Genomic DNA, 24,300 nt, shown 5'->3' on the forward strand with positions numbered 1-24,300 from the left:
AGCTTTCCAGTCCATCTTCTCGAATTCTGTACCTGCATCATCCTTCTCCCAAGTAAAACAGCTGTGATGTTTACATGTAACAATCTATCAATGTTCTCCGGGTTGACACACAGATTGCCCCTTTGGTTTCTAATGGACACTAACTGTTTGCTGATTATTCTGTTCTACTTGTCCGTGCAGAATATCGTGGGATTCTCCCTAATCTCGCCTGCTTTGAACTTCTCCATGTCTCTCTGCTATTCAGACCCCTCAATGTTCCTAAGTTTCTAAGTTTCACTACAATCACCTCTCATGTTTTGAAACTCGAGATCACAGGCTGAGTTTCCCCATCAGACAATCTTGCCATTTTATGGATTAGTCTGGAAAATACCTTTTGCAGTTCCTCTGTAGTCAGTAGATTCTATCTTCGATTGGGACTCCAAACGGTACACAATACTCTAAGTTTAGTCTCAGCAACACTATATACAGCTGGTGCATGACATCTTCTATATTCCAATTACATTCACATGAATGTAAACCTAATTTTTAGTTTCCTATTTGCATGCGTTCTTCCCAATTCCTTTCAGTTTAACTTTTCTTATGATGATAGTGGGAGAGTTCTTAAAAAAAAGATCCTCCTGAATATCCAACGATACGTTATCCATTAGCTCCTCATTGCCTACTCCACAAGAATCATCTTCAAACTATTCCAAAAAATGTTTGTCACTTATGGTTTTCATTTCATCGATGCATTATCATCCTCCCCAGACTTCCCATTACCTTCTATATATCCAGTAACACGTTCTTTGTAATTCAGCCCAAGAGACATCCGACCGTGGATTACAAGTTAACTGATCTGTAGTTCACCACTCTCCATCTTTATCCTTTCTTTAACTATTGGATAATATTTATAACTTTTGCCATATCCAAATTGGCTAAATATCTTTCGGGAATGTATTGGAAAATAACATGAAAATCTGAGATGCAATCAATACGCCTATTTTTGCTTCCTCTGAAATTCTTGTATGAAGTACATCTGATCTACCAGATTTATAAATACTCAATCCAGCTTTCTTTTAAAAGATGACCTCAACACTGATAAGAATGGTCTTAGACATTACTTACACAAGTCCCATGGTCACTTGGTATTTCTGGGAGAATTTCTGGATATTCTGCCTTGAAGATAGACACAAAGAACCTGTTTCTTTCCCCTGTGATTTCTCTGTTCTCTACAATAAATTACCCTGTCCGCACACCTACTGTTCCACATTTGACCTTGTTTTTACTTTTGTTTCATACACTGATGTAAGTTTTTTTAAAGCAGTCTTTATTTTTTTAGCAGTCTTTTTGTTTTTCTTTAGCAGTCTCTATGGTTTTCTTTAGCAGTCTTTATGGTTTTCTTTTGTCTGCATGCTGTTTCTCTTTTTGATTTCCTTCTCAATTTCTTGGTCATCCGTTGCTGGGTCCTATATTTCTCCAAATCCACTAACTTACTACAAAACTTGGCATTTTTCTAAGCTGCTTCCATTGATCTAATAGGTAGTTAAAGGTGAGACTGAAAGGGTTAGGCCAGAGAGGAGGATGGACCAGATTGATGGGAAGGAAGATGAACGCATAAGAACGTTCAAAAGGGGGAGTGTGCTGAGTTGGAATATTGGACTGGGATAAGGTGGAGTTAGGGGAAATGGGGATACTGGTGAAATCTACATTAATCCCCTGTGGTTGGATGGTCCCAAGGCAGAAGAGGAAACTTTCTTTATCCATGCTTCGGGTGGTTAGGGTTTGGCGATGGAGGAGGCCCAGGACTCTCATGTCCTTGGCAGAGTGGAAAGGAGAGTTAAAGTGTTCAACCACAAGGTGGTGGAGTTGGTCAATGTGGCTGTTCCAGCGATGTTCTCTGAAATGATCCACGTATGTCTCGCCAATGTAGAGAAGACCACACTGAGTTTTAAGGATGCAGTAGATGAGGCGTTCTGTCTCCCTTCATCACCTACCACTTTCAACACCACCTTCATCTACCTATCACATTCCTAGCTACCTGTCTCCTGCCACACCCCCTTCTCATTTATCTCTCAGCCCCCTTGACCCAGAAGCCTCATTCCTGATAAAGGGTTGTGCCCGAAACGTCAATGCTCCTGCTCCCAGTACGCTGCCTGAATGTGCTTTTCCAGCGCCACTGATCTCCAGCAGCTGCAGTGCCCACTTTCTCCTCACACCTTCAGGGCTTGCATGATTCAGATTTATGACAGTTACTTCAAATAAAACAAAAACTACCGTGTACTCAAACAGCATAAAAGAAAAACAATGCATTGTGGTCACTGTTCCCAAAAGGCCCTTTACAGTAAAGTTTTCAATTAGCTTTTCTGATCATCCAACACCAATTTCTAAATAACCTGATCGGTAGCTCAGTGCTCGACAAAATGTTAATGCCAGCTATCTAACACATGCTCATGAAATCCATTTTTCCCAGCATTAACATTCAGTTGGGTTAACACAGTTTAGATATAATGTAAACAGGACATTATTACCGCAGTACCCACAAATGTGTATATCTCATTTTCCTGTTTTATAACATGTCCAGCATTTGTATTGCAGCTTTCACTTTGATATATAACTCCCATCAATGTTGGCTCCTCCTTGCTGTTTTGACGCTGTACATTACAAGATTCTGTAGAATCTGAGCGACGTGGGCTTTGGTGAGATTAATGTTAGAAATCATCTTGCCACATCATTTATGATCTTCTTAAGCCCCATTGTGACATTTTCTCCAGATCTCCCGTTATGCTCGTGGAGTAGAGAATGACAATGATCGTTCATAAATGCTCTGTATTCCCCCACAGAGCTGAGATCGCACATTGTCGAGTTTGGTGTTCCGTTGATGTTATTGTATGTTCCAACACAGAGATGGAGAAAAATGCTCCCTGCCTGAGAAGCAGCAGCCGATTGATCTCTCTCTCTCTTACTTTGTTCCGCCCAATAGCAAAGCGTGAGACCATAAAATCCCTGAGTTATCTTTACCATTCGTGAAGGATTCCTGGTGAGGATTCATGGGAATCTCCCCACTGCCTGAAACAAACGGAATTCAGCCAAATCCAACTGTTGCAGAAAGAAATCCCATTACCAGCATCTTGTGTGAGCAAAATGACTTCAAAGGCAGAATAATGTTTGGGACAGTCTGTCAATTTACCATTTTCTATGAGTTCAAATTTCTGTGTCTCACATATTTTCTAGAAAATGAGCTCTGATGTCTATGTCATTGGCCACCTAACTAAACTGGTTGCATTTAAAATTTGTTGTAACCAGTGGGGGAGTGGGACTGGATAAGGAAACAATGAGCCTCCAACAGTGGTTGGAGCACAAATGAGAAATTCTCAAAGGATTGTTCAAATGGAAATTCCCTTTCCCAGAAGTTTGTGGTGCCTGGATGATTACATTTATTCAAAGTTGTGTTGTATTCAAACATTTGACAAACACGTGAATGTAGGAAAATGGTGTTCAGGCAGAAAAGTGGTGCTGAGACCACAATCACATCACTTTTTGAGTGGTGGAGCAGTGACAAAGTGTCTAATAGCCCACTCCTGCTGCTCAGTCCTATGTTCCTATGTTCCATTCAGCTCCTCACAGCTCCTTAAAGTACCAGATGGAGGCCACCTGCTACAAATGCCGTTTCCACAGAAACACAGGATATCATTCAATCACTCAAGACTGTCACACACGGTTTGTCGTGGTTTGGAAAACGATATTTGGAAAACCATGTTGGTTTCGAAAGACACCACTGGTGTCTTTACAGAGTGTCTCCTCTCTGCAACTTGTGCTTCATTTGTTGGTCATGTTGGAAACCCAGATTCACTGTGAATACAGCCCCATACTTCACCCAGAAATGACTCACAAAATACTTTACTCTCTCTTACTGCAACATGCAATAACAGAATGTTCAGGAAAATTACAATCATTAACTTTGTAATTACAGAACATGAGAACATAAGGCGCAAGATTAGGTAACTCGGGCGATCAAGCCATTGTATACCATCATGGCTGATCTACTGTTGGCATTAACTCGTCTTTAAAATCCAATTCTTCACACCCTTTAGCTGTCTGACAGGTCAAAAATTCATGTACCACCTCTTTCAATAATATCCGTGATGTAACTCACCTCAGTCTCTAGCCCAAATAATTCCTGGCATTGATTACCCTCTATGAGAGGAAAATACTCCCTACACATACACTATCATCCATTGATATGAACAAGAGGTGAACACAGGGGCTCAGGAAAGAATGAATTCAAAAACAAGGCAGTATTTGAATGAGGATAGCATCAGGACCACCTACTTATTTGAGCTTAATGGGAATCAGGTGTACCCTCCCCACTGGTTTGGAGTCTTTCAGAGCACAAAGGAAGATGTTTGTGGTCGGTGACTGACAATCCTCTCAGTCCGGGGACATCTCGGCAGGAGATCCTCGGGGTAGCTGCCTCAAAACAAACATCTTCAGCTGCTTTATCACTGTCTCTCCTCATCATAAGATCTGAAATGGGGATGGTCACTGAAGATCACCCAATGTTCAGAACAATGTGTCACACCTCAGCTCCTGAACCAGTCTATGTGCAGTAAGGCCCGGACAACATTCAGGCTTGTGCCGTTAAAGTGTCGGTAACATTCATGTAACAGCAAGGCCAGACAATTTACATTTCCACAGTTAAATGAAAAGCTCATTCAGCATCTCAAGCATGTTAGAAACGGATATGTGGAAGCCATTCAGCCCATAGAAACTACTGAACAAAGAGAGGGATAGCCCATTCAATCCTCCTGCATGTTCCACAGGAAGAAGAGGAGTCTGGTTACCACATTGATCTGTTAAACAGGAACAGGCAGGGTCAAGTCAGACCCATTAACCTGTTGCATGGGACTTGGAGGAGGTCATTTAGCACCTCGAGACACAGGAGGGTGTCATTGATGCTCCAACCTGAGAAATCAATGAAGCAAAGAATGCATTCAGAGACGGCTCCATGATATTCCTCGTGGCTCCATTACATGTGGGACACATGACACTTTAACGGGGTTTAACGCTGGCAGTGAGGAAGAAAGCCAGATGTTTTGTGTCAAGTCTCAGAGAGGCATCTTCCATCTCTGAGAAGGCAGGCCCATGTTCTCCAAGTCGTCAGAAGCTGGTGGGAATAGTTATCTGTTTTAGAATGAAGGTATTGTGGATATTGTCGGGATTGTGGATAACATGGCGTTCAGTGCAGGATCACACACTAAAAACACTATATTAATATGGGGAGAGTTTATTAATGACTGACCCTCTGTCGCTCTCAATCAACATGTGGAGTGGGGGTGGGATGAGGGGGACGTCCTCAGAGACTCTTTACCTATTGAGAACCATGAAACCCGAGTTAAAAAAACAAAGCCATGGAATTTATCACCGTATCAGTGCCGGGTTAGAACATCATGAGTGATTGTCCATCCCTCTTAAGGTTCAATGCAACCACCTCTTATTCACTCACTGAGCTTCACTCACTGCTCGTGGTGCCATTATCCCAGGGATTAGTCTGGTGAAACTTGAGAGGAAGTCTATCCACAGTATCTCAAATACTGCCTCAACAACACTCTCAGGGATGATCGCAATAAAAATTTTCTCTCACTTTGACATCGCAGTTTCTTCCCTGTGCCACAAAAAGCCATTCCTTCTCTTTGCACTACGACTGACATGGAATTTATAACTCCCTTACACCTGTACGTTAGCATCAATAAATCCAACACCAGATTTGCGTATGGAGACGTGCATCACTTTCGGGGAGAATTTCAATGAGATTGAATTCACATAAAATAGGGGATGATCACCGACCTGCATAGAACTGAGCTGTAGGAATACGGGAAACAGACATAGGAAGGGAGCTATCTTTACTTCTGTTCTTCTCTCACAGGATGTATGCAGCCCTAGTCAGGGCAGCATGTTATGCCGACCTTGAATTGAATGTTTGGTTCAGCTGTTCCACTGGACAGCAAAGAGTAAAACACATTCCTGTGGGGTTGTAGTGTTACAACATAGGATAAATTCTCCTGCTTAATTTAAAACCAGCAACAGGGAAAAGTTTTATCCTCTGCATATTCTGTGACAATTCTAGAGTGCAAAACCAATTAAAGTAAAAATTAACAACTTTATTTCTTAAGGAAAACAGGGAATAACAGACGAACGTCTATTTACAACTTCTTCCTCTAACCTATCTTTTACCTCCCCCAACCCCACGATACTTGTCCGGTTATACTCATAATTAAGACCTACAAAACAAAACTTCTAATCTCAAAACCAAGAAGCTTTCGGTTCTTCTCTATATTCCTGTCTTGATTTCTTCTTTGGGATCCAGCTTTACCAGTTACGAATCAATACAGGTACCGAGAGGAGAGCTATGTTTCAGGCAATCTTTGCATGCTGGTAACTTAGCAGTTCTCCTCTCAACTGCTCAATTTCCCACGGTATTGTACCCCCCCCAAACCATTGGATCGTGTCATTGGCTTTTAAGATTCTCAATATACTAAATTCAATCTTGATTGGAGGTGGGTATTTTGCGGTGTAAATCAAACTGTTTGGCTGAATTTAATTTTGCCTTGAGACAATGAGCTAATCGAGTTGTTCAACCAAATGTTACACTAAATCTATTTTTCGGAAGAGTTGGTGCTGTCAGGTAGTTATTGCTGGCTTTTCATCACAGAAGTCACACTGAAATCTGACTAGGGAAGAATGGCACATTGACTTCCCTTAAGGACTTGGGACAAGCAGAAGGGCTTTTAGAGCAAATGAAAATCGTTACTTTTAAATTCCACCAATTTCCCTCATGGGATATCAACAGAGTATTATTCTGTGGCTCTAGAGTATGAGTCAATGGTTTGAACACCATAAACTGTTGTCCCGTTTGTGCAGAGAACAAGTTAAACATCCTCAACAACAATTATTTAGTGACCGATATGTGTGTAGAATGAACTTGAAACTGTTGCATCAGAATTTTAAAAAGGCACAAATCATGGTTTATTCAGAAGTTGCACTGAAACTGAGAACGAGACTGGGATATCATTACGGTGGAAATGGAAAGGGTTGGTGAGTGGAGAGGAGCTGGAGATGTAAATCTGTGAAGGACAACATGGATTATGGAGTTTGAGAACATTCTGGTTCCTTGTCGCATATCAGTGAGTAATTTATGAATAGTAGTTTGATACTTATAATTTAGAAGGAAAGGAGTTTTTGTTTGGAACTGAAGACATTGTCTTGTACTTTCCAAAATGTATATATCATGAGCAGAAATTCATCCAACCCGGTTTAGTAGACAAATATAATGACTTACCAGGAACACCAACTATAGCGAGGATGGGATAGTAACCACCTTGAATAATCCAAAGGATATCCTGGATCCGTGATGCTAATGATATCCAAGGCAGCGAAAGATAGTAAAGGCCCGAGGATAAACTCCTGTCTGTTATTGCAATGTTCCAGTCTAATGATCTCAGATTCTGATACATTGTTGAACCATTCCAGCCTAATGTTCTCAGATTCTGATACATTCTTGGAACATTCCAGTCTAAAGTTCTCAGATTCTGATACACTGTTGTACCATTCCAGTTTACTGACCTTAGATTCTGATCCATTGTTGGAACATTCCAATCCAAGGTCCTCACATTCTGAACCATTATTGTAACGTTCCAGTCTAATGTTCTCAGATTCTGATCACTTCCCCCCTTCTCTCGAGCAGTTGATCCCTGTTAGTGCTGTCAGCGATGCTCCTACTCATACTATGGGATAACACATTGACAGAGCCCATTTATCATTCAACGATGGAAACTCTCTAATGGGATAATTAGGATCCACGGAGATTGACATTAATTACAGTCACTGAACAAATATCTCCAGTTAACCCCTTTCAATTCAATATTGGTTTTATTAAAATTAAAAAGAACGTTTAAAATTTACATATTTGGCATGGAATATGTGGGGGTGACTGAGGGAAGGAATATTGGAGATGGTAGATTGAATGCGTGTAATCATTCAATCTGCATTAGATATATGAGTAATGTCAACGGTTTGTCAGAACATAAACAAGTTTCTCCGTTTATAAATGGAAACATACAGTCTGTAACTACTGATCAGTAATTATAATGTCAGTAAAATATGGAGAGAACTTTTCTTGTACGCAATCTGACAGGAAAATGTACCTACGACAGCATGAGTGATAACACACATGGCATGGATGTGTTAACAGAAAATATGAGGGCAGGTGAGGGTCATGCTGTTAATGTTATCGATGTCAATCAACTGTGATTACGTACCATTCACTGGATTCCAGTTGCAGTGTGATTATGATATTGGGGGCATGGCTGCTGAGACTGGAGGGAGGGAACATGATAATTCCCAATCATCAGTACTGAAATGTTACTTTTTATAAATCATTTGAAGATCAAATTAAAGAATACAACTCCAATGAGGAATGAGGAGAGCCAATATTAACCATATAACCAGAAGATATTGAAGCAGAAATTTGGTTATAAGGCCCATTGAGCCTGCTCCGCCATTCAATGATGGCTGTTAAGCTTCTCAACCCCATTCTCCCGCTTTCTATCTGTAACCCTTGATCCCCTTTACAGTCAACAACCTAACTGTCTCACTCTTACATATACTCAATGATCTGGACTCGACAGACATCTGTGGCAGTGAATTCCATGGATTCACCACTCTCTGGTTGAAGAGGTTTCTCCTTATCTCTGTTCGAAAAGGTCTTCACTTTACTCTGTCCCCTCGGGTACTAGTCTCTCCTACCATTGCATATATCTTCCCAACATCCATCTGTCCCAGGTCATTTAGTATTCTCTAAGTTTCAATTAGGCCTCCTAACATTCTTCTGAACTCTGTCAAATACAGACCCAGAGCCCTCAAATATTCTTCATATACATGCCAGTTTTGCATTTTTGGCACCATTCTCGTGGATCTCGTCTGAAAACACTCCAGGACCAGTACATCCTTCCTGAAATATGGGACCCAAAACTGCGCACAATAATCCAAATGTGACGTGACTAAAGCCTTGTAGAGCCTTAGAAGTACATCCCTGCTTTTATATTTAAGCCCTTTTGAAATAAATGCCATCATTGTCTTTGCCTTCCCAACTACTGACAACCTGCAAGTTTACCTTTCAGGAGTCCTGGACTAGAACTCTTCAGTCTTTTTGCACTTCAGACTTCTGAATTTGCTCGCTTTAAAAAAAAAGTCCATGCCTCTATTCATTCTGGCAAAATGCATTCCCACACTTTTCCACATTGTACTCCATCTGCCACTTCTTTGCTCACTCTCCAAACCTGTGAAAATCCTTCAGCAGGTGAAAGTGAGGACCGCAGATGCCGGAGATCAGAGTCAAAAAGTGTGGGCATAGAAAAGCACAGCCTGTCAGGCAGCATCCGAGGAGCAGGAGATTCGACGTTTCAGGCATAAAGTCTTCATCAGGAATGTGGGGTGGGCAGGGAGGGGCAGAGAGATAAATGGGAGGGTCTGGGGCTGGGAGGAAGGTGATTGCTAGAAGAAGGTGGGTGGTGATAGTGATCGGTCAGAGTGGAAGGTGGAGTGGATAGATGAGAAGGAAGATGGACAGCTAAGACAGTTCAAGAGGGCGGTGCTGAGTTGGAGGGCTTGATCTGGGATAAGGTGGAGGGAGTGGAGATGAGGAAACTGGTGAAATTGTCCTTGATATCGTGTGTTGTGAGGGTCCCAAGGCAGAAGATGATGCGTTCTCCCTTCAGACATCAGGTGGCTAGAATTTGGCAGTGGAGGAGGCCAAAAACTTGCAAGACCTTGGCGGAGTGGGAGGGGGAGTTGAAGGATTCAGCCACAGGGCAGTGGGGTTGTTGGGTGTGTGTGTCCGAGAGTGTTCTCTGAATCGTTCTGCAAATTGACGTCATATCTCGCAAATGTAGAGGAGACCAGGAGCAATGGACAAACGAGATGAGATATTTGGATGCACAGGATGTTCTCTGCCTGATGTGGAAGGATGCTTTGGGGCCTTGGGTGGAGGTGAGAAGGGAGGTTTTGGCACAGGTTTCATACCTGTTGTAGTGGCAAGGGAAGGTGTCGGGAGTGGAAGGTGGCTTGGTGGGGTTGCGTGGACCTAACGAGGGAGTTTGTGAGGGAATGGTCTCAGCAGTATGATGATAGGGGTAGGGAGGGAAGTAGATCTCTGTTGGTGAGGTCTGACTGTTGGTGGCAGAAAAGGCGGAGCATGATACGTTGTAGCCTGAAGTTGGTGGGATGGAAGGCAAGCATCAACAAGGTTCTAACTTGTTGCAGTTGGAAGGGTGGAGTTCAAGGGGGGAGCTGTGGGAAGTTAAGGAGATGCGCTCGAGCACCCTCCTGCAGCCGAACCACCTCTTCAATGCTACCTGTCCCTCTATCTATCCTTGCACTGTTTTAAAGCTTAGCCAGAATGCCCTCAGTTCCTTCATATTGATAATGAATGCACAAAGTGAAAAGTTGTGGTCCCAAAACTGAGTCTTGTGGAACACCACTTGTCACTGGCTGCCATCCTGAGAAGGACACTTTAATCCACATTCCCTTCTTTCTGTCAGACATGCCAAACTTCTATCCATGCTAGCTCCTTGCCTCTAATACCATGGGCCCATACCTTTCTCAATAGCCTCATGCATAGCACCTTGTCAAAGAATTCTTGAGATGCAGATGGATAACATCTATTGGTTCTCCTTGATCTAATCTGCTCATTACTCCCTCTAGCTATTCTAGACGGTTTGTCTGGCATGTCCTCCCTTTGATGAAACCACGCTGACTCTGTTCTATTTTACCAAATATCCAGAAATCCCATCCTTCACGATGGAATCCATGATTTTACCCACAACCAAGCTAATCAGTCTGCATTTTTCCATCTTGTGCTTAACTCTCTTAATAAACGGGGTGTCATGCTCGCAATTATACAGCCATTTGGCCCTTTCCTGATTTTAGTCATTCCTGAAAGATTACCACTGACGCTTGCACTAACTCTTCAGCTATCTCCCATTCAAGGCTGGGGTGTAGTCCATCTGGTCCAGGTGAGTTATCCACATTCAGGCCATTCCGTTTTCTAGCAAGTTCTTCGTGGTGATGGCCAAGAACTACCCTCTCACTATCTTGAATTCTTGGGAAATAACTCGTGTCTTCAACCGTGAAGGCTGATGCAAAGTTCCTCAGCCATTTCTTTGTTTCCCACTACCATCTCTCCAGCATCATTTCCCAGTGGTCCATATTCACTTTTGCCTCTCTTTTGCACTTTATATATCTAAAGAATCTCTTATAGTTTCCTTTATATTTCTGGTTAGCTTACCCCCACATTTAATCTTCTCCCTCTTTATTTATTTTTTCTTGCTTTCTGTTGGCCCCAATTCTCCAGTTTCCTTCTGCCCTTCACAGCATTATATGCTTGCTCTTTTGAATATATGCAATCTCTAACTTCCCTTGTCAGCCCTAGTTGCCTCATCTGCCCTGTACCATGCCTCTATTACTCAGCATGAATCTCTGCAGTTTCTCCTGCATCAATCTCGGAATCACCTGCCATTGCCACTCCCCTGTCTTTCCTGCTAGACCCCTGTCCCGGTCAACTCTACCCAGCTTCTCCCTTATGCCTCTCCAGTTGCCTTTATTCAGCTGAATTATTGTTAACTCTGATTCTAAATTCTCTCTAAAATTGCAAAATAAATTCAACAATGTTCTGATCACTGCTTCTGAAGTTTTCCTTCACCTTGTGCTGCCTTATCTAGCCTGCATCATTAAATCCAGTGTCATCTGTTCCTGAGTGGGCTCCACCACATGATGTTCCAAAAAGCCAGCCTGTATACATTCCTCAAATTCCTTTTCTTGCGATCCACGACCAACTTGGTTTCCCATTCCACTTGTATATCGAAATACCCCATGATAACTGTAACTTTGCCTTTTCTACAGATCTTTTCTATATCCTGGTGTATCTTGTGCCCCAGCTTCTGACTACTCTTTGGAGGCCTGAGCAAGTCTCCAACTGTGGTTGTCTTACCTTTGTGGTTCCTCAATTCTACCCACGCAGATTCTACACCATCTGACTTACTTTCTTTCTTACTATTGATTTAATTTAATTTCTTAATAATAATGTTAACCCACTCCCTCTGCCACCTATCTTTTCGATAGGATATATGTCCTTGAATATCCTGATCCCCTTGCAGCCACCTCTCTGTGATGTCCATCACGTCATACCTACCAATTTCAATCTGTGCCTTAAGCTCATTTATCCTATTCCTTATACTGCATGCATTCAGGTCTAACCCCTTCAATCTTGTATTAACGGTCTCTCCTCTCATTGTCATTTGTTTGTCCAGTGTGATTGAAGTTTGATTGCTTACACTTTTCATACACTGTGTCCTATTTGCACTGTGCTGGAGATTTTAATAACCTCTCCTGAGCTCTGTACTCTTACCTCCTCTTTTCTAATAAAACCCTATAACAGAACCTCCAACCCTGCCAACGCACACAGACTCCTAATCAGTTTTGAGCTCTGTCTACAGCCTTAGTTAGGATTCACTCGGACTATGGTCCCAGCACAGTTCAGACAAAGACTGTCCTATCAGAACAGGTCCTTTCTTCCTCAGTAACAAAATGTGTTTATTTACCACAAAATACAGGGACAAGAATAAAGCATTTCTGCACATACCAAAACATGAAAACTACAAAGAGACAAGTCTGTTAAAATACACTTAAAATGTGGAGCTATATGAATTGAAAGGTGAATTACAAAACCACGGACGAGGTGTTCAACCTTTATCAGTCATCATTTGACCCACAGCTGAGATGCTGATTTCCCCCCAGTCAGTGATCCCCTCACTGAGATTCTCTCACCCTGTCTCTCACACATTGTCTAGAGGGACTACAGTTCCTGTTAGCCCAGAATATTTAAATTAATTCACCTTCTCCCTGGAACCAATCTAATGCTATTTTGGACCTTGTTCAGCCGTCAGCGACCCAGCTCTGTGACATTATTGGCGATTAATGATTTGGGATGACAGCATAGTGCTCACAGGGTACAGCACCAGACAAAGGGCTTGCAATCTGTGGTAGTTCTACATAAAATTTCTGTGTATTTGTCCTCATGCTGTTTTCTGATCTAACTTCACACTCATCTGACACCCCTTGATCTCACTTACTCTGTCGCTCCGTTTTCTATCCATTCCTTTTATCTCTCTTGACTTCCTTTTTCACTGTTAATTTTTCTCTCTCACACACACACACTGTTCTTTCTGTTTTCAAATTGTGATGTTGGAGAGCTCGTCATTGTACAATGTGTTAAATGGCCTCCTTCAGTGCTCTTATTAATTCTGAAGCTCTCTAAGCCACAATAAAGACATCAGGTGCCTTGGGAGACAAGCTGGCCCTACGAAGGACACAGAGCAGAATCATCCTTTATCTCATCCTGTTGTCTGATATGCAGCGGCCTTGAAATATGTGTTCAAACAAAATAGAGTGAAATTCGTGCTGTCGGGAGGACGTTCACCAGATGATTATACTGTCAGGATTTAACAAGCAGTTCTTACATACACAATGTGGATTTGCCTGATAGCAGTTCCTCCCAATTGACACGTCCTCGCTCTGCCTGATTCTGAGATAATTTGCCTTCCGCCAATTCAGTAGCTTCACACAAGGTCCTGACTTATCCGTGTTCTTAGCTATCTTAACTCTGAAGGAGCTGTGATCACTCTTTCTAATATTATGTCCCACTGAAAGGTCAGTTACCTGGCCAGGCTCATTAGCCAATACGAGGTCCAGTATGGCACTTCCTCTCGATGGACTATCCACATACTGTTGCAGTTAACAAATTCTGCTCCGTCTAAGCCTCTTGCTCCAAGGGACTCCCGGTCATTATTGGGGATGCTAAAGTCACTCACTATGACCACTCTGTTTCTAATACACCTTTCCTTAATCGACTTACATATTCGTTTCTCCATCCCTCCGTGGCTGTTGGAGGGATTATAATAACGCAGTGCTTGCAGCCATCTAATTTTTGAGCTTTACCCATATTGCTGCAGTGGATGGTCCCTCCTGTATGTCCTATTCAAGTGCACGTGTAAAACACCTCGTCCACCTCTTTTACCTTCCTCTCCATCTCGCATAAAACAATGAAACCCTGGAATGTTGAATGGCCAGCCCTTTCCCTCTCTCAACCAAGTCTCTGTAAACCCGCAACATTATAGTCCCAAGTTCGGTTTCAGGCTGTCAGTTCATCGGACTTACCCATAATTATTCTTGCATTGAAATAAATACAATTCAGCCCAACTCCATCAGATCCTGACCTGAGTTTCTCTGATGTAAATTCTCCTCGACAATTCTCTGGTAACAGGTGATTACAAAAGACTGTCAATAAAGCAGAAAGACTGTCAGTAAAGCAGTAAAACAGTAAAACAGACAATTTATGCTTCCTCCCTTGTCCCTTCAATCTGTACATTGCATCACATTCTGTCCAATTCTAACAAACTGCTGGATGATTATTATGCTTCAAACAACAGCCTCCAGCCTCTCACTGCACATTATTCAACTCTCTCTGGATCCATTTAATTGGCAGTTTTCTGATTTCTCTCTCAACCAAATCTCTGTAATATTTATAAAATTGTTATATATACTCATTCAAACTCCAAGCTCCAAGCTCATCTGTCTTACCTGTCATAATGCTCACATTAAAATCAGCACACTTCAGACTGCCAGTCCCATTGTGTTCACTCCCCACTGCCAGTTTGTTGTTGTTCTTAGCTGTACTGGGATTAGTCTCCAACTACTCTTCAGTCACTGTGCTTGTGGATGTACTGCTCTGGCTCCACCCTCCCTCCCCCACCACCACCACCACACTAGTTTAAACCCTCCTGAGTGACAATAACAAACCTGCCTGCCAGGAAATTGCTGCTGGTTCACGTCCATCCCGTCCTTCTTGTGTATTTCATACTGACCCAGGAATCCCAATGACCCACATATCGGAGATTGTTGCCAGTTTAGATGCATCCCGTCCTTCTTGTGTATATCCTGTCGACCCAGGAATCCCAATGATCCACATATTGCAAGTGCTGCATCCCTACTCTTTGGCCGTGTTTTTAACTGTACTACCTTCCTATTCCTAACCTCACTGGTACGTCGCATAATCTAGTTTCCCCAACATTCAGATATCCTTAAAGCACAACTCTGGCAAGGCCTTTACTTTAAAATGGATAGACTTGACAATAAAGACTTAGTGTGATCTCATTAACCAGGAAAGTGGAGCCCAACGAATCAGTCGCAATGACCATAGGATCTGATATCTATCACCTTCACCAAACCTGTGTGACAAGGTATACATATGGAGCATCTATTTATAGATGGACGAGGATAAACAGAACTTAGTCCAAAAGACCAGAAAATGTCAGAACAGATGGCTGCCATTCAGCCTGTTTACTCTACTTTGCTGTTCAATTGGATTTCAGCTATTCTGTTCTTTTAAATGTCAGGGTCTTTACCCCGCATCCCAAGCAGTTCACAACGTGCCCAGTGTCTTTGTGCGCTCCCTTCATAGGGAGCATCCAGTGCCAGGCGATGGGGTGTGGGAATCCAGGGGTGGCTCGATGAAAGGCTGCATGCAGTGACAGATGGACTCAGGGATTGAGAGAGACAGAGTAGGTAATCAGGGACATGCACTCACATAAGTAGCTGGGCAAGAATCCCAAGCACACGGGGACCCCGAGCACCAATGCCACTTTTACAATAAAGCCGTCATACTTGCAGCAATTCTCCATCAAACACAAACAAATATACTGTAGATAGCAGAAATCTGAAACAAACACAGAAACATATTGTGAAGAGAGAAAGTAGTTAATTCTCCCAATGCAGACACGGGGAGATTGTAAAAAGCTCCACAAAGAAAGGGTCCAGAGATTGGAATTGCACCCGAGTCCCTGACCCTGTGAGGCAGCAGTGTTGTGCCACCACGCTACACAATGATGGGCAAAAGGATTTGTATAGTTACATTAATTTATTTTCAACAGTCAGTTAACAGGAATGCTCTTACTCAGCCTGTCTAAGATCGGGAAGCCTTTATACAGCAGCAGAGTACAGTTTAAGAAGCAAGAAAGCGGTGAACATGAAACATGTAAACTAGTTCGCTTTAGAAAAGGAGATTGCATGAGTTTTGTTAAGATGTATGAAAGGGGAGAGTGAACATTGGACAACCAGAAATTGAGGCTGACTGCAGAGAAATGGAGAACAAAGAATTGGAGAATGAACTGAAAAGGTACTTTCCATCAATCATCACAATGGTAGACACTAGGAACATTCCAGAACTTCAAGCGAGTCAAGGGTGAGAGATGGATGTAATGATCGGCGCTGAGTAGAAGGTACTGGGAAGCTGCAATGTTTGAAAATGGATAAATCACACAGACTGGACAGATAACAACCAAAGTTCTGAAGGAATTAGCGGAGGAGATTGTGAAACCATTGGTCGTGACTGTTCAGGAATAACTATCATCAGACAGAGTCCCAGAGAACTGGAAATGGATAATGTAAAATCTCTGTGTAAGAAGGAAGAAAGGCAAAATACAGGAATTCATAGGGCAGTTTAGCCTGGCATCGGTCGTTAATCGGATTTAGAGTGCATTGCTAGTAATGAGATTGCAGAGTACCTGGAGGTGCATGGTAAAATAGGGCTGAGTCAGCATGGCTTCATTAAGGAGTGGTCCCACTGACAAGTCTGTCAGAAATCTTTCAGAAGATAATGAGCAGGTTTGACAAAGGGAGAATGTGATCCGATTTGCTAATAGGGAGTGGGTTACATTTGAATCTGTGTTAAATTGAATCATGTTAATTTATTGGTTACAACTTGCATAAGCAGCTGTCCAAAAACAATTAAAAATTGTAAAGGAACAATTCAATAATAGTTAATTAAAATAAGTATGCAGGGTCGGGTGATGTGTTGTTTCTCTATGATGTCGGAGTGGTGGACCCCACTGTGGATCCCAGTGACCATGTCTGGAGTAAACGTTGCAAGCTAGAAGAACTCTGGCTCTGTGTCGATGAGCTGGAGTTTGAGCTTCAAACAATGTGAGCTATCAAGGAGGGGAAGAGTTCCCGGGATGCTGTGATTCAGCAGACAGTTACACTCCTTAGATCAACTGACTCAAATTCAACCAGTGGTTAGAAAAAGGAGGGTTTGGCTGTGAGTGAGGCAGATAGAGGGATCCAGGAGGTAGAGTGGCAGGAAAGCTCAGCCCCTGTCCGAGTCTAACAGGTTCAAGAGTTTTCTTCCCTGTGTGGATGGAAATGGGGACTCCAGGGAGGATGAGCATATTGGCCACACACCGAGTTGAGGGAAGCTTTCAAGTGGGGCAAGCGAAGAGAAATGTAATTGTAATTGGGGATAGTATAGTTAGCGGCATAGTGACTGTCCTCTGTGATCGGGATAGAGAGTCCTGAAAGTTGCATTACCTACTGGTGTTTGGGTAAGGGATACCTCATCTGGGCTGCAGAGGAACTTGGAGTGGGAGGGTAAAGATCCATTGGTCGTGGCCTTTGTAGGCACTAACGAAAGAGATAAAACTAGGGCAGAGGTTCTGCTAAGGGATACGAAGAGCTCGGAGCTAAATTAGAAAACTGAATCAAAAAGGAAATCATCTCTGGATTACGGCCTGAGCCATGAGCTAATTAGCACAGGGTCTGCAGGAAAATGCGTGGCTCAAAGTTTGATGTGAGAGAAATGAGTTTGTATCATGGGACATTGACACCAGTACTGGGGAAGGAGGGCACTGTTCCGATCCGAAGGTCTTCATCTTAACCGTGTTGGGACTAGAGTCCTAGCAAATCGCATAACTAGGGCTGCAGACTGGACTTTAAGTTAAATGGGGGTGGGGTGGTGTCAGTTTAGGGAAAATTAGAAAACGCGAATTAAAGGAGGAGTAAGACTGCAGAACTCAAAAAGAAGGCGTTTTGTATGTTTTTCTTTATTGGTCAGAGCATTGAGTACAGGAGTTGGGAGGTCATGTTGCGGCTGTACAGGACATTGGTTAGGCCACTGTTGGAATATTGCATGCAATTCTGGTCTCCTTCCTATCGGAAAGATGTTGTGAAACTTGAAAGGGTTCAGAAAAGATTTACAAGGATGTTGCCAGGGTTGGAGGATTCGAGCTACAGGGAGAGGCTGAACAGACTGGGGCTGCTTTCCCTGGGGCGTCGGAGGCTGAGGGGTGACCTTATAGAGGTTTACAAAATTATGAGGGCATGGATAGGACAAATAGACAAAGTCTTTTCCCTGGGGTCGGGGAGTCCAGAACTAGAAGGCATAGTTTTAGGGTGAGAGGGGAAAGAAATAAAAGAGACCTAAGGGGCAACATTTTCACACAGTGTGGTACGTGTATGGAATGAGCTGCCAGAGGAAGTGGTGGAGGCTGGTACAATTGCAACATTTAAGAGACATATGGATGGGTATATGAATAGGAAGGGTTTGGAGGGATATGGGCCGGGTCCTGGCAGGTGGGACTAGATTGGGTCGGGATATCTGTTCGGCATGGACGGGCTGGACCGAAGAGTCTGTTTCCATGCTGTAAATCTCTATGACTCTATGACTCTAAGTTATTCAAATCTCCGACAGAGACGCAGAGAGCATGAAAAGTGTTAGTAATCAAACTTCAAACACACAGGAAAACCAAATAACAATGAGAAGAGGAAAGGCTAATACAGGGCTGAACTGTTATATCGGAAAGCATGCAGTATAACGAATAAGGTAAATAAATTTGTGACTCATACACAAATTGGCAGGTCGCCATCACGGAGACGTCGCTGCAAGAGGATCAGGACTGAGAGCTGAATATTCAAGGATATGCATCCTATCAAAACGATAGGGAGTTGGACAGAGGGGATGGGTTTGTCTTATTATTAAGAAATGAAATTAAATCAATAATAAGAAATGAAGTTAGGTCAAATGTTATAGAGTTTGTGTCGGTAGAATTGAGAAATCACAATGGTTAAAAAAAAGTAGTTAGAGTTCTGTTCAGGCCACCAAACAGTAGTCAGGAGCTGGGGTGCAAGATACACAGGAGCTAGAAAGATGTGTAGGAAATACAAAGTTACAGTAATCATGTGGGTTTTCATTACGGAGGTGGGCTGGGAATTCAGGTTGATGGTGGTTTGGAAGAAAAGGAATTTGTAGAATGTCTATGAGATAGCTTTTTGGGCAGCTTGTGCAGGCAGACTAGATGAGGGAGCTTAAGGTGAAGGAAATCATAGGAGGCAGTGAATCATAATATGATTTAATTTACTCTGCAATTTCAGATGGAGAATTTAGAATCAGAGGTAACGGTATTAAAGCTGAATAAAGGCAATGACAGAGGCATGAGAGAGGAGTTGGGTAGAATTGACTGATAGAAGGGCCCAGCAGGAAAGACAGTGAAGCAGCAATGGCAGGAGTTTTTTGGTGTTATTCATGATGCAGCAGTGATTTACCCCGAGTAAAAAGTGGCATGGTACATGGAAAATGAGGTAAGTATGTCTGACGAAGGAAGTCATGTATAACATAAAAGCAAAAGAGAAAGGATATAATGTGGCAAAGTGCAGTGGGAAACCACAAAGTTGGGAAACTTCCAAAGACAAAACAGAGGGCAAACAAAGTAAAATATGGAGGGAGATTATTAAATATGGGGGTAAGCTAGTCAGTAAGATAAAAGAAGTCTGTAAGAGTTTCTTTCGATATATAAAATATAACAGAAAGGCAAAAGAGGGCATTGGATTGATCGAAAATGGCACTTGAGAGATAGTAGTGGGGGCCAAGAAAATGGCCGAGGAATTGAATAATTACTTTGCATCAGTTTCATGGTGGAAGACACGAATAATGTCTCAAACATTCAGGAGAGTGAGGGGCTAGAGCTTAGTATGGTGGCCACCACCATGGAGAACATACTAGAAAAAAGCTGAATGGCTAAAGTTGGTTAAATAACCTGAACCAGAGGGATTAAATACCTGTGTTATAAGGGAGATAGCTGAAGAGTTAGTTGACGTGATGATGGCGATTTTTCAGGAATCACTCGAGAAAGGAACGATCCCAGAGCATTGGAAACCCACTAACGTGACATCTGTTTTTACCCAGGGAGTAAGGAAGAAAAGAGAAAATAAAACGCTTAACTTTTGTCATGGGTAAGATCCTGGAATCCATTGTGAAGAATGAGATTTCTGAATACATGGAAGAGTTTGGTAAAATAGGGCAAAGTCAGCATGATTCCATCAAGGATAAGTCAGCATGATTTCCATCAAGGATAAGTCAGCATGATTTCCATCAAATTTGTTGGAAATCTTTGAAGAAGAAATGAACAGGCTCGATCAAGTACAGCCAATGGATGTTATCCACCTGGACGTCAAGAAGGCCTTTGACAAGGTGTCACACAGGAGATGATTGAGTATGATAAGGTTCCGTGGTGTTAGAGGCCAGGTAGAGGCATGAACAGAAGCTTGTCTGTCCGACAGAAAGCAGAGAGTGGGGATAAAATGGTCCTTCTCAGGATGGCAGCAGGTGACAAGTGGTGGTCTGCAAGGCACAGTGTTGGGACCATAACTTTTTACCTTATTCGTTAACAGTCTAGATGATGGACTGAGGGCACTCTGGCTAAGTTTGCAGACGAAACAAAGATAAGTAGAGAGTCAGGTCGGAGAGTGGAGGCGGAGGGGCTGAAGAAGGAGTTGGCCAGGGAAAGGGGTTGGCAGATGCATTCCAATGTCGGATAGTGTGACGTTGGAAATGGTCTATTTCCTCAATGGGGAGAAGATTCAGAAATCTGAAGTGCAAAGGGACTTGGGAGTTCTAGTGCAGGGTTCTCTTAAGGTTAGCTTGTAGGTTGAGGTAGTAGTTAGGAGGGCAGTTTCAGTTATTATTGATGGCATTTATTACGAGGGAAATTGAATATAAGAACAGGCAGTATACAGCTTTGGTCAGACTACATTTGGAGTGTTGCGCGCACTGTTGAGCCCCATATCTCAGGAAGGATGAATTGTCCCTGGAGCGTGTTCAGAAGATTTTCAGGGGAACAGTCGTAGGAGTGAAAAGTTTATTGTGTGAGGAAGGTTTGAGTCTATACTTGATATAGTTTAGAAGGAAGAGGGGAAATGTAATTGAAACATACAGAATACTGAATGACCTGAACAGTGTGGATGTTCATACGATGTTTCCATTGGTAGGAGAGACTAGGAACCAAGGACACAGCCTTAGTTTAAAACGAATACCTTCTAGAACGTTGATAAGGAGACTTCTTTAACCAGGGAATGGTGATACTTTGCAATTTATTGCCAGAGAAGGCTGTGGGGCCATGTCATTGAGTATATTTGAGGTGGTGATAGTTTTTTCATTATCCAGGGCATCAAGGATTATGGGGAGAACGTCGGAGAATGGGCTTGAGAAACTTAGCAGTGATGATTGAATGGTGGTGTAGACTTGATCAGCAAACTGGCCTAATTTCTGCTCCTATATCTTATAGTCTTATGGTCTAAACCTTAAGGAGGCACCTTGCATCTCTGAGAATATGGATTAATGTCCTTCATGAATGTCAGTAGCTGGTGGGAAAAGTGAACTGTTTTAGAATGACAGTATTGTGGCTGCTGTCGGGGTGGTGGATAATATGACATTCAGTGCAGGATCACACACCAACTGTACTGTATTAATGTGGGGAGAGTTTATTCAAAACATGAACCTCTCTGTCTCTCTCAATCACTGTGGGGATTGGGGGTTGGGGTGGGTAGGCGTAACGTCCTCAGAGGCACTTAAACTATCCAGTTTCATGCATCCTGAGTGAAACAAAAGTGTTGGAATTTGTCACCTTCCCATTGTCTGTTTAGAATAGAAGGAGTGATTGTCCATCCCTCTCAAGGTTCACTGCAATCACCTCTTATTATCTCACAGCGTGACAGATCAACCTTCACTCACTCCTCATGGTGCCATCATCCCAGGGATTTTTCCGGTGGAACTCCTGTTTATTCTTTCTGTGATAAGGAGATCACTCCTTATAAAGGAGATAAAATCTGTCCACAATACCCCAAACACTGCCTCAACAACACTCTCAGAGTTGAACACAATAATTCCTGTCCCTCACTTAGCTGGCTCCATTTCCTTCATGTGACACAGGAAGCCATTCATTTACGATGCACTGTCACTGAGTTGGAATTTAAAACATCCTTACATCTGTAGGTCAACATCAATAAAGCCAGCACCAGAGATGCCTATAGAGATGGACATCACTCTTGGGGAGAGACCCAATCACAAAGAATACATATAAAATAGTGAATGGCCACCTACCTGAATGGAATTCACCTGCAGGAATGTGGGATACAGGCAGAGGAAGGGAGTTATCTTTCATTTTGGTCTTCCCTCACGGGATGTGTGCAGCCCTGGTCAGGCCAGCATGTTATGCCAGCCTTGAACTCAGTGGCTGGTTCAGCTGTTCCACAGGACAGTAAAGATTAAAACGCAGTGCTGTGGGTTTGCAGTCACACTGAGACCTGACCAGAGAAGAATGACCCATTGCCTTCTCTAATGGGCATCAGGCAAGCCGATATCAACAGATTATAATTTTGTGGCTGTAGATTATAAGCCAGTGACGTAACCACCATACACTGTCTTTCCATCTTTCTAATTCTGTGCAGGGAACAAAGTAAACATCTCAAGTGCAATTATTTTGCAATGGACACGTGGTAAGAAGGGACTTGAAACAGCTACATACGGAGATTAACAAAGGCACAAACAATGGTTTATTCAGGAGTTGTACTCCGGCTGAGGAGGAGACTGGGATGTCATGGTGGCGGTACTGAACTGGATTGGTGAGTGGGTGGATATGGAAATGTAAACTTGTGCAGGAGAAAATGAATCATGGAGAACAGTCTGTTTCATCCCCGCATATTGGTGCATAATATTTAAATAACCATTTGCTAGTTATAATTTGTAAAGAATGGACTCTTTGATTGGAACTGAAAACATTGACTTGCATCTTTCCAAAATTTCCATGTCATAACCATCAATTCAGTTCAGACCGTTTCACTAGACAGATTGAGTGACATACCAGGAACACCAACTATAGCAAGGATAGGATAGTAACCAGCTTGAATAACCATTAGTGCATTTTCAACACGCGATGTTAATGATATCCAAGGCTGGAAAAGCCAGAAAAGACCCCAGGATAAACTCCTGTCCATTGCTGGAAATTTCCATTCGAATGTTCTCAGATCCTGATCCATTGTTGAAACATCCAGTCTAATGTTCCCAGATTTTGATCTCTCCTCCTTCTCTCTCTGAAGCTGCTGATCCCTGTTACTGGTGTGGGTGATGCTCCCGCTCAGAATATGGGATAACGCATGGAACGCGTTCCCTTATTGATAGAAGAGGGAAACTCTCTGCGGACCCATAGGATCCATGGAGTCTCATATAATCATAATCGCTGAACAAATAGCTCCAGCTAACCCTTTTCAATTTGATACTGTTTTACTAAAATTCAAAATAACTTTGAACATTGATACAATCAGGATGTGATATGTGAGTGTGACTGAAGGAAGGAATGTCGGAGGTGGCAGATTGATTGTGTGTAATCATTCAGTCTGCCTTGGATATAGAGGTAATTCCAGAGGTTTAACTGAACATAAACATGTTTCTCTGTTCATAAATGGGGAAATAAATCCTATAATTACTGATCAGTCATCGCAAAATCACTAAAACATTGAGAGAACATCTGTCCATGATCTGATGGCAATATGTTTATAACAATCAAACGGCACGCATATGTTAACAGAGAATTGTACGTGACAAATAAAATTCAGATTGTTATTCAAGTATCAGAGAGGGCAAGCGTGGATGTTGACGTTATCAATGTTAAGGAACTGTGATGAAGTATCATCTACTGACTTCAATTACATTGTAATTTTGACATTGGGTAAAAGACAGAAGATGGAGTGGACTGGGGGACATGGCTGTTCAAAATGGGAAGAGGTACATTGATGTTCCCCGATTTTCACTATTGGAACGTTACTGTTTATAACTCATATGAAAACAGAGTCAAGGATACGTCTACAATGAGAAATTAGCAGAGACAATATTAATGAAATGTATTTATGCAATACAAAATACAGGGACAAAATAATTTTCTATACAGACCAAAATATGCAAAGTACAAAGAGATAAGATTGTTAAAATGCACTCCTGATATTGAGATATATAAACTGAAATGTGGATTAGAAAACTAGGATAGTGGTGTGCAAACTTTATCAATCATTATTTGATCCACAGCGGAGCTGCTGATTTCCCCTCTGTCA

This window comes from Chiloscyllium punctatum, chromosome 31 (assembly GCF_047496795.1).
Source record: "Chiloscyllium punctatum isolate Juve2018m chromosome 31, sChiPun1.3, whole genome shotgun sequence".
Lineage (NCBI taxonomy): Eukaryota > Metazoa > Chordata > Chondrichthyes > Orectolobiformes > Hemiscylliidae > Chiloscyllium > Chiloscyllium punctatum.